The sequence below is a fragment of the Microtus pennsylvanicus genome, chromosome 9 (assembly GCF_037038515.1).
Source record: "Microtus pennsylvanicus isolate mMicPen1 chromosome 9, mMicPen1.hap1, whole genome shotgun sequence".
NCBI lineage: Eukaryota > Metazoa > Chordata > Mammalia > Rodentia > Cricetidae > Microtus > Microtus pennsylvanicus.
In genome coordinates this window covers 67,625,157-67,635,787 of record NC_134587.1, presented here as the reverse complement: position 1 = coordinate 67,635,787, position 10,631 = coordinate 67,625,157, and positions in this window count along the sequence as shown.

The window sequence follows — 10,631 nt, the reverse complement described above, 5'->3', positions numbered from 1 at the left end:
ACATACACCAAGAAGACTGTATCATAGGACAGAGATAACTGTATATCCATGTCCTCTGCTGCTCTCTTTACAATAGATAGAAAGTAGAACCACCCAGAGGCCTTTCAGCTGATGGGTGGATAATGAAAATGTAGCCCCATTCACAATGGAATTTTATTTGGCTATAAAGAAAAATGAAATTACAAGGAAAATGGACAGAATTGGGAAAATATTATGTGGAGTGAGATAACCCAGGCCCAGAAAGACAAACTCTGTTTTTTTCTCATATGTGGATCTTAGCTTCAAATTGCTTAAGATGGAGAGTCTGTGGAGGCCAGAAAGTAAGAAAGGAGTCATGCAAAGTGGGGAAGAGGCCTCAAGGACATGGGGAGAGGAGAAAGCATCACATGCACTATGAAAGTAGATAAGGGAAAATGTTAGGACTGCAAAGATTTCAATGGGGAAGGGATAGGCAGTGGAGGGAGGGTGGGGTATAGGGCAGAGTTAACCAAAACCAGGAGTGTGTGAGGAAGGCACACAAACCTGCTCATTTACAAGTACCTTGCAAATAATATAAAAATTGGTTTGCGCACTGCATGGTGCCATAATGCTCCTCCCAGAAGCCACGGGTTTTGAAATGAATAACCCAGCGCCAGTGGTGGACTGATTCCCTGGGAATTATTGGCCAGGGAGTCCCCAGGTGCTTGCGCATCAGCAAGAGCACATTCGCTCCTGGGTGTTTGCTAGAAGTAGATGATAAAGCCCTGCTGTTGAAGACACTTCTGATTCAGGAAACAGAAACTAATCTAGAACTGAGTCCTGAGCCCTAGACAGGACATTTACATATCACACACACACACACACACACTCGCGCACTTACACACACATGCACACACACGTACACACACACACTCGCGCGCACACACATACTCGCGCGCACACACATACATGCACACACACACACACTTGGAGTCAGAAGGATGGGGAGGGATGCTATAAAATGCTGTTTTCTGGACAAGACGCGACTGTTGCAGTTGTGAATACAGCCGCTGTGGCTAGCTGTACAAGCCCTTCACACATGGTGGAGGCAGTGGGGAGGTGGCGGGGGGGGGGCGGGACAACACACATGAATGGAAAATGGAAGGCAGTTGGGATTAAAAAAAAAGGGTCAGCAGGAATAGCAGGGGATAAAGGAAGACAATGGAGTGAGTGTGCCCATTATACATTGCATAGATGTATAATATAGTCAAAAATAGAATGGAAAAAATGAAAAGGAAAAACGTAATTGCTTGTTTCAATGCTTAGCAGAAGGACAAATAAAATTTCACCACTGCGAGCCCCCCCGCCCCCACTACATAGAGTCTGCTCACGATGTGAAAAGAATCAGCTGTAATAAATACATCATAGCTGTGACATGAGTTTGAAATACTTTTGGAATGAATAAATGATAAACACTTTTCACAGAGAGATCTTACAGAATCCCCACAACTGCATTTTTAAATGGGCATTATTATTCCTAACTTTCAGGTGAAAAAGGCGAGCAACCTCTAACAATGCAAAGGTGAAACTTTGGATCTGTGCACGACAGCTGAGAAGAGGCAGTAAGACAGCCGCTGCCAGCTTGTGAATTCTGTCTTTAAAAAAAAGCCAGTGGCAGGGGTGAAGCCCGAAGTTGCAGGGGTGAAGCCCGGAGTTGCAGGGGTGAAGCCCAGAGCTGACTTCTTTCACAGGACTCCCTTGTTCCGGATTCCATGGTAAAGTCGCAAACAAATATTGTTGGCCATGCTCAAGAGGGCCCCAGGTCTGACTGCAGGGCAGACAATAGGAAGTGGAAGTTCAGAACTATACAGCTCTGTGCGCTTGGCTGTGGAGACTCTGGGAAACTGAAGCAACCTCCTGTGTTGCTGCTGCCTCCAAGATAGAGCTCTCAGCACTTGACTTTGGAAGAACAGCTGAGGGAGTTTAAGCAGGTGACTGGACACACCCTTAGCGTTTGATAGGACGCTAGCTACAGAGAGGGCAATGGGGTCAGCGTCACAAACTCCAAACAGCTGAGTAGTGTAGGACCGAAGCTTTTCTGGAGAGACATCAACTATGCTGTGATGACCGCCTCAAAAGATCGAGTAAGGCTGCATACCAGAACAGGGGCATCATGGCTGCTGCCACATGACGGGGTTATCTTCATCCAGCTGGCCTTCTCATTCCTGTTTCCTCAATTGACCAATGTAATCATGTTGGGTCTGAGAATGATGTTGAGATGGAGGGGGGCAGAAAGCAAAGTCAAGACAGAAGAGGTTCGAAGTAGGTATTTTTACAGAACAAATATTGGAGGTGCTTCTGGAAATGAGCTATTGGAGCATGGCAGGGAGTTGGTAACACTGAAGAAAATGGTGAGACCTGCAGAACTGTAGCAAAAGTTAGGAAAGGATAGAGGAAGTGATGGACCAGATGGAGCTGTTTGTCTTCACTCGGCATAAGAGGGCTGGACATCTTTGGCTGGCTCAAGCTGGCTAGTGCGCACCAGAAACAGTGCTGAGCGAAATCAGTGTGAAGCCCACGGTCCACTCATTGAAGGTCAGAATCAATAGTTATATGTGTACTACATCCCAGTCTATGAGTAGATGGCTGGTCCATGCACAGCTGAGCAAATAGAAGTATCTAATGAAAGGACTTGTGTGGCTGGTGACCCCACTGTTTTCATTAGAAACGCTTTGCATGTGTAGGGGAACAGTGCATGCGCCCTGTGGAGGCCCAAGGCTAATGTTGGGATTCATTCTCAATGGTACTTCCGCCTTATTCACTGACACAGGGGCTCTCAGCTGAACCCCAGAGCTCGCCAGCACGCCTTGTCTTTCTAGCTGACTTGATCTAGCGATCCTTGGTTGCCACCTTCAGTGGCTGAAGTCACGAGCGGGCTGCTGTATGCTTCCAGCATTCCCATCAGTTTCTGGAACCCTGAACTATAGTCCTTATTCTTGGGAACCAAGGGGCGTCACTGCGGATTCGTCTCCTGGTCCCTGTGGTTCTAAGGGCTTCTTTGGGGGGCTTGTTTCTAAGTCTGAAACTTCAAAAACACAAAAAGTATTCTCAGGGTCTAATGAGAGCAGGAGGTGGGTGGAGGGGGCTGTGATTTGAATCTTTGGAAAGCATCAAGTACTATCTGTAGAGCGTGGCCTCACAGCCCAGATTCTGGCCCTTCTTCTCTGGGTAGTTAGCTACAAGTTTAGGCCAGTCGCATTGTCCTTTGTTTGCATTGGTGTGACCCAGCTATAGAAGGATGATGCATATAAAAAACTTCAAAACAAAAGGAGTCCCGAGGGCTGTCCTCAGAGAAGGATGTCGAAGCATGGTAGGCGAGACCAGCTCTGCAAACTTTTTTTTTTTCTCTCTCTCAGGTCACTTGGATTTATCAAATTGACTGTTTGTGCTACTGATGAATTTCTTACGCTCACCTGCATTGCCTGTCTTGTGGCCTTATTTCCGCAACAATTACACCGATAACCAGGGCCTTCAGTCACTCATAGAAGTCATTTTGCTTACCTTTGCAGAACTGAGACAGTCTAACTGACTTTTCTTTGGTTGAAGTTTCTATATTTAGCTGACTTTCCTCATGGACAGACTGCATGCATGACACAGAGCTTTCAAAAAATGGGCAACCAACTCTTTGTCCCACATGTCAGAGTGACTTGATTTCATCTGTTTCCTTATGTTTTTTTTTGTCTGGGGGAGGGGGCTTGTGATCAGAAGGAAAAGAGAATATATTGTTGAACTGGTTAAAGCCTTGAGATACCGACTCCTGTTGATGGCCTGAACTGGCCTGGGCTATTTCACAAGCTACCGGAGGAAATTGACATGACAGCTTGTTTGCGGTGAAAAGCAGGCCCTTAATCAGACAGACAGGGCTTCATCACTGTGCTTAAGTGCTTCCCACTGCAGGACAATTCCATTTGTCCCTGGGCACAATGAGCAACTCCGTGTTTTTTTATTTACATAAATTCAATTACCAATTATGTGATTATCAAATGCATTTCTAACGAGGGCTGTAAGTTTGTGGCAAGCGCAGCTTTGTCCTCACCCTGAGATCCTCTCTATACTGGGTTTCTTAGCTTCCAGAAAGACCCATGGCAGTGGCTTGTGTCTGACGGACTGGTTCTGCCTTTTGGTGTTGGGGGATGACGGCGTAACCCAAGCCCAGACTGACTGGCACCTTTACCCGCCTACCCTCTCAACAGCTGCCTGGTTTCCTGATTCTCTACAGCAGTGCTTTGCTGGGCTTTGCCTCTCAACAGTTGACACCACTGAGGCCAGGTGGTTCCCTCTGCCCTTTCTGTCCTACAAGATCCTGTGCTGATAGGGTATGTGTGCACGAGGGCGGATGTGGAGGATTTGGTCCCTTGAGAGGGGAGGTCCATTGTGCTGGTCTTTTTGGTACAGTAGAATAGGCAGAAGGATAGGTTGAAAGGAATGGACCAGAATGGGACATTAGGGAGCACTCGTGACATCCTATATAGTATGACAGGAAAGTACCTCTCCAGATGCCTCAGGATGGACTGATCTGGAGCTAGAACTCTGCCATGCCTGAGTCTCTCCCGTGCTTTAAAGAAAACTTGGAAGCATACTGTAAAACTGCATGTCTGTCTCCAGACTGGGAGTCATGACAAGGTCATTCTCAGTTTCACTTCTATAGACCATCATCAAGGCACTAAGTAAACATCTGAAGACTCATGTTTTGTCCTTTCCCCCAAAGCCCAATTTGGCCACATTTTCCTTTGCCGTGTCTGCTCTGCAGTCCCCCAGCCAAAGCATTTCCAGAATCGAGTGCTCCTTGGCCTCCACTCCCCAGAAGCAGAATTAACAGGGGGCCTTCTATTCCTAGGAAGCAGTGTGCTATTTGATATGCAGTGTGATCATGATAGCTCTCTGGCCTTGCCATTTCAGAAGCAAATTGAAAGCATCCTCTTCCAAAGGACTTTACTCTTTGCTTCACCGCGTCTTCCATGTCCAACTATGAGGGACAGAGAAAACAGTATCCTGACTAACAATTACAAAGGATTAAAAACGTTTAAGAGCTTGTGTATAAATAAAAGTCTTTAAAACCTAAAACTCAGCACATGCTCACAGTGTTTACCATTTTAAAAAGCGGCATGCAAGAGAACTCGCGTGGAGTGGTTTCTTATTGGGGGAAAGTGAACGGGAAAAGGTGGGAGGGGAGAAGGGAGACTGGCCTCTGAGGACAGGAGCAGCAGAAGGGAAGAGAAGGTAGAGAGAAGGGAGAGAGACAGAGACAGAGAGACAGGCAGAGAAGCAGAAAAAGAGAAAGGAAGAGCTGGGAGGAGGGCAAGGCCCACCTTTAAAAGGGAATTAGAAACATGGACAGAAGATGCTCTTAGTGGCTGCAGCTGAGGACACATCCTGTCAGGATCTCAAGGGCAGGCGGGTTCAGATGCCCGGATACTAACCCACAATACTTCAGGGTCACCAAATATTCTGTTTATACTCTCATTATTTACACCCCCGCCTTATCAACCATCAACCATCATCACAAGGGAGTTTATTCCTACAGTGACCATGCATCAGGGTAGGCTGCTCTTACCCCGCTATTCCTCTCCGTGCTGTGCCTTATGGGCATTGCTCCGGGTGCGCCACCCATTCAACCCCAAGCGGGTGCTTTGGCCTGACTCCTCTCAGTGGTAAGTTTGATGTGGATGGATCTTTGGAGGAGCACTACCACGCAGATGCTGAGCCCAAGGACATAAAAGGCAGCCTTTTCCTGGCCCTGTTCTCAATTGTAGCTTCTAATGAGACCTGCCAGCCTCTACTCTATCTTATAAACACTTCCCAGCATTCCTAAGCCCAGGCTGAAGACAGTTCCTCATTTCTCACCCTAGGGTTGACACGTGTTGTTCCTTTGTGACTTTGGGGCCAGTGGGATTTACCAGAGTGTTTTGTTAGGACTGCACACTCAGAGGCAGGAGATATTGAGAAGACTCTTGTTAGTGACTGGTGACAGGCACGCGCCCTTGCTGTTGCCGACACCCAGGCTGCAGGATGTGAACTGTTCAAAAGCTGTGAGAAAATCTTCTCTCTGTTGCCCTTGGGCTACACACTGGATTCATCCTGGATCCCTGCCTCTCGCTTTGTTAAAACTGTTTAACATGTTTGGATATATTATTAAGCTGTCTCTGTCACTGCCAGCTGAAGCTAAGGGCACCTTCAACCATTCTAGAGGCACAAAATAAAAGAGCAGACGGGCCAGGGACAGAATAAAGTGCATAGGAATGACGATGGCATTTGAGCATCACTCTCTTGCTGCTGACAAAAAGCAAGGAATCTTGGAAGTCTTCGAGTTTGCGACCACTTGTCTTTCTAGGAAGGATTGGCAACACTTAATAGTACCGATGGCGCCAGCGCTCCCTTCATGGGTTCCAGCGAGGCTCCTGGATTGCTTTAATTCACATCGCTAAATAGAGAAGCAGGAGGCTCTGCTTCATTTGGGTGTTGTAATAAAAGGGCCATTGCTTTAACATTCAACAGGCTCAGGCTGTATAATGGCTAACCTCATTCTCTCCCTACCATTTTACCAGCAAAGTCAAACCTGGAGGAAATAGCGTCTTTTCTAGAAGTCCATTATATCTACTGCCAGGGCATTGCTGAAACTTCAGCCTCCTCACTTCCTGTTCTCTTTCTGTATTTACACATTGATTGCCCTCATGCACGAGCAAAATTTTAACATGTGTTCATGATTATGACTAGGGATGATTAATTTCTTCAGATCCTTGAGTCAGGGAAACTTTCCATGGTCCTGAGAATCAGTCCCAGGGTCTCCAACATGCTAAGGAGGTGCTCTGCTTTGGAACTGACTTTGAAAACCATGTGCGGGTCTCACATACACACATGTCCCTTTTGTTCCTGCCTCCTACTGCACTGTCAAAGTCCCATCCATACTTGCGGAAAACACTCTCAGCTGGAAGAATAGTATAAGTAGAGAGAGTTACCAGCACAGAAGAGCTACCCAGGGGAGCAGAGACTGCCCCTTCCAGAGGGGCATCAGTGGGATACAGCCTCAGGACTGAGCTCATGGACCCGGCTCCAGGAGGAAGAACGAAGGAGCAGGATTCCGGCCTAAGCAGGAACTGTACTGCAGGCTCCTGAGAGCTGATCATGAGCATCAAGTGTCACTGTAGGCAGAGTGGTACACCAGGCTCTGGGTAGGAGGGAAGACGCCTACCCCACTCCTGACCAAGGCCAAGTTAGTTTCTTATTGGCTCATAGGTCTCTGAAATGTATTGTGCCCTCAAGAAGACAAAAGAGAAATAACCAGGTTCCAACTCTACAGGAACCCACTTGCCTCCCAATTGTAATGAGGACCTAGCTATGTCCTCACCCCACGCCCTCCCCTCTGACATTCACGATGTGGAGAACGCTATGAATAACTGGTCCTCTTCCTGAGGCAGAGACGTCCAACCAGGATCAGAGGGGCAAAGCTAAGGTGCTAACGTGCTGACTTATTTGAAGAACTGGCCGTTCAGATCTTCACGCGCATTTGTGTCGTCGGCCAACTTTGTAGAGCAGGACTCCTGCGCAGTAAGCAGATTTATGGAGTGGGTGAGTCTCGACTCGCAAAGTCTGTGACTCAGCAATGTCTGCTTGACATTTATTACACTCAAGCAGACTGGCAGCCATAAATCCAGCTTTACTTTCGCTGTTAAATGCCTCCTATCCTGAAACAAAGGAATAAAGGCGAGCGGTCCACAGCTGTGCTACTTACCAAAAAAATGTAATAAAAAAATAACAAAAGGTCATGTTGGAGTAGGATCACTTTAATAAGAAAAAATATGTGCATACTCCATCCAGGGCACATAAGGGGCGCATGCTGTGGGGAGCTACAGAGAGGTGGCACGGACACTCTATTGCTGGGGCAACCAGGACTCCCCAGTGGCTGCTCTGAGATCCGAATGGCTAGCCTTCAGCTACCTGTGTGATGTTCCTGTACTGGTTTAAAGCCCATCTGGCTGGCAGAGCTGTAGGCACAGATGCTTGTGGCTTGTGGGATGAAGGGGAACAAACTCTCAGGGGTCCCTTAGCCTGGGTTGGGGGTTGTTGTGGTATACAGAGGACAGGTATTCACAGCGACAGCTTCTGGGATACAATGGTTTTTCCACTCTTTGGGGAAGCTCTTCCCTAGAGGAGTTGTTCTAGCGGCAACCCCTCCAACATGTGCTTTAATTCCATCATGCTCGGAATGGGGGTGATGGACAAGAGGGTTTTAAAGACCAGTTGCAGTTCTCTGTTATACTGAATAACTATTAGTTAGTTGGAAGGTCACAAAGAGAGAAGAAAGGCAGTTTGTAGGGCCTTTTCAAATCTATCGGAAGAAAATTCAAAGAGTATAGCTGGGTTGTGGAGGCATGTTCAGCTTCCCAAGGACCCAGGCTGCCTCTCTAGCACACCAACATCATCATCATCATCATTGCCATCATCATCACCACCACCACCATCACCTTAGAAATCTCTTCCCTTTAGGCTGAAGGGATCATTATTTGAACATCATGGTAATATAGTTCAAGCACTCAAGAAGCTGAGGCAAGAGGATCATGGGTGTATGGCCAACCTCAGCTACAAACCCCAGGCCAACATTAAATAATGACAATGAAGACTGTCTCTGAGCCTCACTCTTAATACTGAGTAACTGAAGTTCAGGGGGAAAAAGTCACATAATGTATCCAAGATCAAAAAAAAGCATTGGCATAATAATACATTACCCCCCACCTATCTCTATCATTTTCCCATAATCTATCTTTGCTTGTGTTTAATAACTCATTGTTAAATTAGCTTATCTGTATGACCTAGTTAGATTTCTGTTGCTGTGATTAAGAATTCTAACCAAAAGTAACTTAGGAGAAAGAGTTTATTTGGCTAACAGCTCAATGTCCACCATTGAGGAGAAGCCCAGGCAAGAGCGTAGAGCCAGGAACCAAAGCAAAGGCAGCAGAGAAATGCGGCTTTCTTTGCCTTGCTCTGCCTGCTTCCTCACACAATGCAGGCCCACCTGCCTAGGGACAGCACCATGCACGGTGGGCTAGGACTCCTTCCAATTAGCAATCAAGAAAATGTCACACAGACATGCCCACAGGCTAGTCTGCTAGAGGCTGCTCTTCAATAGAGATCCTTTCTTCCCAAGTGTGTCAAGCTGACAGCAAAGATTTGATGTCACCCAGACTCTGACAAACAGCACACATGCACACTCATGCACGCGTGCGCATGCACACACACACACACACACACACACACACCCCTCTTACACCTCTTGTTTTAATTTGGATCATCATCAACAAAAGAGTGCATGGTTTCTTAAATTTTTTTAAAATGTCTTTTCCTTCTGGTGGTTCCCATTTCCCTTCTCAGATGGTTGGATAAAGATAATTTCAAAGGGAAAATGATTAGTACTTTTTAAATACCAGCAATAACTGAGAAAGTAACAGACCTTCCCTAGAAGATGGTCTCTTGCTTGCACTACAGCAGTGGAGAGAAGCCACAAATAACACCTGACTATGAAGTTGGGGAGGGGAAGAATGGGGCGGGGCTGTCTTGGAGCCAGTGAGAAAAAAACAAAGATGAAATCTCACTATTTGCTTCTTTCTCTCCTAGCACTGCCAACAGCTAATGCCTGGTTGAACCCCGAGTCCCAGGAGACTTCTTACATCACAAGACCCCAAAGAATTCACAGGGGACACTTGTCTAGTTTTCAGGGTTAAACTCTGTAAACCCAAGAGCGATGAGGGAAGAAAAGCTATACAAAGAGGGTAGTCATAGGCTTATGAGCAGTCTTAAATTAAGTGGTTATAAGGAGGATAAATGAAGAATAATTACTTTAAAAACTACTTTTAGGGAGCAAGCGGGAACTTGGCTTTTCAGCTTGCCTTGCAAATGGCAGGGAGTCTCGAAATTCCTTGTTATCAGTCACATTTGCTAGATAAGAGTGATAAAAAGAAAACAAAGGTAGAAAGGACAAGACACCCCAAACTTCTGACAGTGTAATCCTCAAGGCCTGTGGCCACAAATGCCACAGTAGGAAATGAGGAGCTAGCTGGCAGCATTCGCATACAGAGCCGAGCCATAGGAGTCCATCCATGTACTGAGAGCACAAGACTGGCAATCTGCAGGGCAGGGCTTTCTTCCCACATCTGCTCTAGCCCAGAACCTGACAAGTTCTCTTGAGGTGTGAGTGGAAGCTCTCTTTCTTGCACACTGGCCGTCCTCCGTTATAACATTCTGAACCCAGCCAAAGAGATTATGTTATTGATAGAACAGGCAAATATTCCTACACCCGTGCCTACACAATATGGAGCTAGTAATATTAGAGGAGCTGATCACTCTCCCAGTTGGCAGCTTCTCAGAGACTTCTCCAAGAGGAGTGGACCAAGGGAGAGAGAACAACTCCTGACTTGCCAGTGATAGTCACCAGTACTAATGTGACAGCTTTGATTAACAATGGAGTCAGTTTTGATCAACAACCGAAGACAGTTGTGAGATGGATGAACATACACGCGTGCACATGCGTGAGCGCACACATACACACACACACACAGAGCCTGAATGGTCTCAGGGCAGATCCTTCCTTAGCCACTGAAAGCAAGGCTAAGATGAGGCTT